Genomic DNA, 6,046 nt, shown 5'->3' on the forward strand with positions numbered 1-6,046 from the left:
CAGTGTCACTGGCCCTCATATGTGGGATCCGAACCGGGGCCCTCTGGCGTCCCAAGCCAGTTCTTAACCATCGCGCCACTCGGCCGGCCCTCTCCATTGATTTTTGATGCATTTTCTAACATATAGCAAATTTCCATATAGAATATATAGATATGGCTCTATTTCTGGGCTCTCCATTCTTCTAAGATTTTTTTTGGTCTTTTACAAGCAATACTATTATAATATTAATATTGTGAAGTTGCTCTAATATCTGCTACTGTGATGTTTCACCTATGGCTCTACTTTTTAAAAAAAAATTTTAGTTATTTGTGAGTCTTTATTTTTCTATGTAAATTATAGATATCTTTTTAAAAATTCCTATTCCTCCCCCAGTCTCCTTTTGGAATATTGAATGGGATTAGGTTAAATTTGTAAATGAATCTAGATGCAATTGATACTTTTGTAATGTGAAATTATCCCATCCATTAATATGGTTTATGTCTCCTTTTATTCAGATTTTCTTTTATCATAAAGGTTTGTGCATTCTTGGTTAGGTTAATTCCTAGATTAGTTACTGTAATACTTTGGTATGATGTTTTCCTTTGTATTTTCTGATTACTTATTGCTGATGTTGAGGGAAGTTTTTGATTTTTATATATTCATCTTGTATGAGCAACCTTGATACATTTTCTGATTAGTTCTAATAGTTGATTCTCCTGGGTTTTCTATGTATATAATTATTATATATCATCTGCAAATGAAAATGTTGCGAATTTCCTTTCAAGTTTTGCATAATTTATTTCTTTCTCCTGTTATTGAATTGTCCAGGAACCAGCAGTGCTTGGTTGAGCTGTAATTGCAATAGCAGACATTGTTGTGATTTTTCTCTTTTGGTTTACTAATGTAAATTGATAGATATTTGATATTGAACACAGAAGGAATAAATTATATTTAATTATGATGTGTTACAAATAATACATTGTTGGTTTTAGTTGACTAATGTTTTATTTAAGGACTTGCGTAAGTGAAATTGGTCTATAATTTTCCCCCTTTTTATAGCTCTTTTGGTTATAGTATGAAGGAATTATTCATAAAATGAGTTAGAGAACTTCCTGTTTTCTATTTTCTGGAAAAATTTGTGTAAGAAAGATTTTTTGCTTTGTTAGAACACACTTGTGAAATCATTGCTCAGATCATTTTTATAGAGGAGAGATGGTGGTAGAGGGAAGGTTCTGATAGCCGATTTCTAGGTTCTTTATTGGTAATTCCATGTCTTTTATATCTTCCTGTATTCACGTTGATGATTTATAATTCTATAGAAATTTATTCATTCCATTTAGGCTATCAAGTTTTTTTAGCATACTTTTGCTAATAATATTCTTCTGTTTCCTTTTTAATTTCTGAATTTTGCTTATTTGTTTGCTCTCCCCCCACAGATTAATCTTGCCAGCAATTTCTTCATCTTATTAGTCTTTTCAGTGAACCATTTTTTGGGATTTGCTAATGACTTTTACTGTTTTGTTGTTTTTGTTCTTTTTTTCCACTGATGTTAGCCTTATTTTTACTATTCTCACATTTTTCTTTTCTTTTTTTCTGAGTTGATTCTGTTGCTGCTTTTTCTAGATATTTAAGCAAAATGGTTTTCATTTATTTTCATTCCTCCTAGCTTTCTATGTAAATATCATTAAGACTAAATTTACCTCATAGTATTGCTTTAAAAGTAAGAATACATTTTGGCATTTAATGCTATTATGCACTTCATAATTTCCCTAGTCATTTACTCTTTATCCTATGGATTATATAACAATATAATTTAGATTTATAGACATAAAAAATTTTAAGGTATAGTTTTGTTATGTTTTTATTGCATTGTAGACTAAAAACCACATTGTATATGATACTCATCTTCAGAATTTATTGAAGTTTTCTTTGTGACTTACTACATGATCAATTATTGTATATGCTCTTTCTTTTTTGAGAAAGTCGGCTAACTTTTATGCTTTATTGCTTTGTGGGGGAGGTACTCAGGAGGTTTTGGTGGGGTAAGCCTGCTTCCTCTTCAATGTCACGGGCTTCTGGCCGAGTAGGATGGCGCTGGCCCTGTGGATGGCGACCATGCACAGGTCTGGGAGGTACTTGATTTTGCGGATCATGTTCCGGATGCTGCTGAGGGGGGCCTAAGCGTTTTTGTTGATGGTGGTCCGCACTTAGGATGTGGCTGGCTTTTGCTGGCCGGATCGCTGCTTCATGAGGACCACCACACCTTTGCCCTATGGCCGCTGGCTCCACACCCACTGTCTTGCGGTGAATCAGCCCTTTGTAGCGGAAGGTGTTGGGGGCTTTCAGCTATTGGGCTCGGTGCTGTAGTCTGCTTATTTCTTTTGATCAGGAAGCTGGAGCCGTTGCTCCCGACCCTCCGTTGCAGATTGGCTGACATGGCAACAGCTTCTCTCGTTGGGGCAGCTAGAGAGGAAAAAGTTTGTGTATGAGTAGAGGCATCGTGATTTTCTCAAAGTCACAAAAGATAGGAAAAAATGTAAACACTAATAATTGTAAGATTTGGGATTAAAATTTCCTGCTTACAAGTATATACATCTAAAAGTAATATTTAATAACATTTGTTAAACATCTGTTGTAATTAGACACTGCTCTGTGTGCTTTGGATAGGATTTATTTAGTCCTCTTAACAATGCTATGATACAAGGATTAGATTGTCTCTATTACACATATGAGGGAGTTGAGGCATAGAGAAGTTAAGTAACTCATTTAACATTACACAGACAACGAGAGTAGAATCAGGTTTTGAACTTAGTCTGACTCCAGTGCCTACACTCTTAACCTGCTTCCTAGGTAACACACATTTTGGTTTCCCTATTTCTGCATTTGTAGCAGAACTTCAGCTGTGTTCATTCAGGTAACCACCCTACTTTAGCTCCATGAATGGATCCTAATTATTGTAGACCTGGGGTCGGCAAACTGCCGCTCGTGAGCCACATGTGGCTCTTTGGGTACGTTCTGTCTCAAAAGTTTGCCGACCCCTGGAAGAGCCAATCCTGTCCCTCACAACAATTTAAAAATTATTCGAGNCATCTTAGCTGTAGAGGGCGCAGTGTCACTGGCCCTCATGTGGGATCCGAACCGGGGCCCTGCTGCTCAGAGCTGGCATCCCAAGCCAACTCTTAACCACCGCGCCACTCGGCTGGCCCCAGTTGTTTACTTATCCTTGGATTTTAAGAGTTCTTTTATGTTTTGGATAACGATCTTTTATCACATGCATTTTTCGGCAAATATTTTCTCTCAGGCTGTGATTTGTCTTCTCATTCTCCTGACATTGTCTTTCACAGAGCAGAAAATTTTAAATTTTAATCTGAAATGTTTCCAATGAAGTCCAGCTTATTAATTATTTCTTTCATGGGTTGTACTGTTAGTGTTGTATCTAAAAAGGCATCACCATACTCAAGGTCATCTAGATTTTCACCTATGTTGTCTTCTATGAGTTTTATACTTCTGTATTTTCCATTTAAGTTTATGACCTATTTTGAATTAATTTTGGTGAACAGTATAAGATCTGTATCTAGATTCATATTTTTGCATGTGGATGTTCAGTTTTTCCAGTGCCATTTATTGAAGTGACTATCTTTGCTTCATTTTCTGCCTTTGCTCCTTTTACAAAGATCAGTTGACTATATTTATGGGGATCTATTTTAGGGCTGCCTATTCTGTTCCATTGATCTATTTGTCTATTCTTTTGCCAATATGTCACACTATCTTGATTACTATAGTTTTATAGCAAATCTTGAAGTGCTCCAACTTTGTTCTTCTCCTTCAATATTGTGTTGGCTATCTTGGGTCTTTAGCATCTCCATATAAATTCTAGAATCAGTTTGTCAATATTCATAAACTAACTCAGAGATTTTGATTAGGTTACCTCGAACTTATAGATCAGTTTGGGAAGAACTGACATCTTCATTTCATTTATTGTATTCTTCACTTCTGACTGGTTCTTTTTCATGGTTTCTGTGTCATTTTTATGCTTGCTATCTCTCTGTTGAAGTTCTCACTAAGTTCCTTGAGCATTCTTATAACCATTGTTTTGAACTCTGTATCTGGTAGGTTGCTTGACTCCATTTCGTTTAGTTCTTTTTTTGGAATTTTGTCTTGTTCTTTCATTTGGGATGTATTTCTTTGTTTCCTCACTTTGGCTGCCTCTCTCTGTTTGTTTCTATGTGTGAGGTAGATCTTCTATGTCTCCTAGTCTTGGCCAGGTGGTCTTATGTAGTAGGTGACCTGTGGGGCCCTGGCACAGTCTCCCTGGTCACCTGCTCTGGGTGCTCCAGGAATGTGTGGGTTGTGTGTATCCTCCTGTTACAGTTGAAGTTTCATTGCTATTGGCATGTCAGTGGGTGGCATTGGCCTTCAGGCTGATTGGCTGTGGGGTTTGGCCATGTTTACGGTTTACAGGCTGCTGTGGTGGGGACTTATTCAACTGAGTGGGATTCACCCCAGTGGGCTTGGGTGCCTGTTGAGACTGCCCTTAGTGTGTGCTGATTGTGGGGCTCATTGGATGGTGTTCTGCTGTGGTCTGGAGCCAATCTCCAAGTATGTTGGTTCTGGGGCCTGATGGGAGGGGCTCTGGTGCAGGCCCAGGTCACCCATTGGTGTGACTGTCCAGGGACTACCTGGTAGGAGCTACAAAATGATCCTCGGTTGTTTGCTGCCTGTGCTAAAGTTGGAGGCATGTGAGAGGCCATGCTTTGAACTGAGGATGGCTGCCACCTGCCGGCTCCCTTAAGTTTCATCCACTGATAAAGCCTCTTGCTGTATACGAGCTGGGTGAGACAGGGACTCCGGGAGTCACTAGAGTGGGAAGAATTGTGGTCACAAGTTAATGTAGACTCCGGTTTGGTGCCAGTGCTGAGCCTGGAGTTACTCAGCAAAAGTCTCAGAGCATACCCAGGCCAATAGCTGCTCACCTGGGGCCTGAGGACCCCAATAGCTTTACAAGAAAGAGTGCAATGTGGGTGGGGCTGGCTGCTTGAGAAAATGCCTCTGGCATTGTGGAAATTGCATGGGGTGGGATCCCAGTGAGTCAGCGGAACAGAGCAGTGGAGCTCATCAAGCCAATCAAATTCAGGTTTGGCCGTAAGAGTAGCGAGCGGGCTCAACACAGGAAAGATGGCGCTCGCTTGCTGGTTGCTTGGGAGAAAGACTCCACATGGAGAAAATGACAACTGTCCTCCAGCCCTCCTCTCAAAGCCACAACACCTCAGTCTGTCCCATGTATGTCTCTGATGCCCTGGAGGTCACCATCCCTCCGCTGGAGCCCAGAGTGAGTACCTGGGAGTGAGGGAGTCTGTGTGCAGGCTGTTGAAGAGGATGTCTGGGTTTCCCGCTGCCTTCTGTCCCACCCAGATGGTCAGAATCCCCACTGTTTTTCACAGCCAGATATTGTGGGGTCTCCTCTTTCTGGCACTAGTACTCTGGTCTGGGGAGCCAGTGTGGGGCTGGGGTACCTCAGTTTTCTGGGGGGAACCTCTGCAGTCAAGATACCCCTCCCAGTTCTCAACTGCCACACAGAGGTTTGGAGCCAGCCTGTTTCGTATCTCCACCCTCCTACCAGTCTTGATGTGTCTTTTTAAAATTTATTTTATTTTTTTATCCTTAGTTATAAAACTTCAGTTCAGCTAGATTTAAGATGGTTCTCCAGGTTGATTGTTCTATAGTTTAGTTGTAATTTTAATGTGTTCATGGGAGAAAGCACACAGTGTTTCCCTACTCCGCCATCTTGGATCTCCAGCAGCTGTGTTCTCCATTGATTTTTTTTTTTTTAAAGATTTTTATTGGGGGATGGGAACAGCGCTGGGGAATTGGGGAAGGGGAACAGACAAGTTGCTGTCGTTTTGTTCTTTAATCTAGTTGTGGAGGATGTTGCTTCACTGGCCCAAGTTGGCACCATCAATGCGCTCTTCCCAGGCGAGGCAGATCAGTCGCCGGCTTCTGGACGGCCGCTCACTGCGGCTGCTGGCTGCTCACGCTGGCTGCTGGCTACACATGGTAGCCCATGGCA

General features: G+C 40.7%; 1 pseudogene; it reads right to left on the reverse strand.

Annotated features, from left to right (window-relative positions):
* Positions 1-2,003: 2,003 nt before the first annotated feature.
* Positions 2,004-2,416, reverse strand: LOC109394333 (60S ribosomal protein L28 pseudogene; annotated as a pseudogene).
* Between the last annotated feature and the right edge of the window lie 3,630 nt (positions 2,417-6,046).

Source organism: Hipposideros armiger, unplaced genomic scaffold (assembly GCF_001890085.2).
Source record: "Hipposideros armiger isolate ML-2016 unplaced genomic scaffold, ASM189008v1 scaffold_12, whole genome shotgun sequence".
Classification (NCBI taxonomy): Eukaryota; Metazoa; Chordata; class Mammalia; order Chiroptera; family Hipposideridae; genus Hipposideros; species Hipposideros armiger.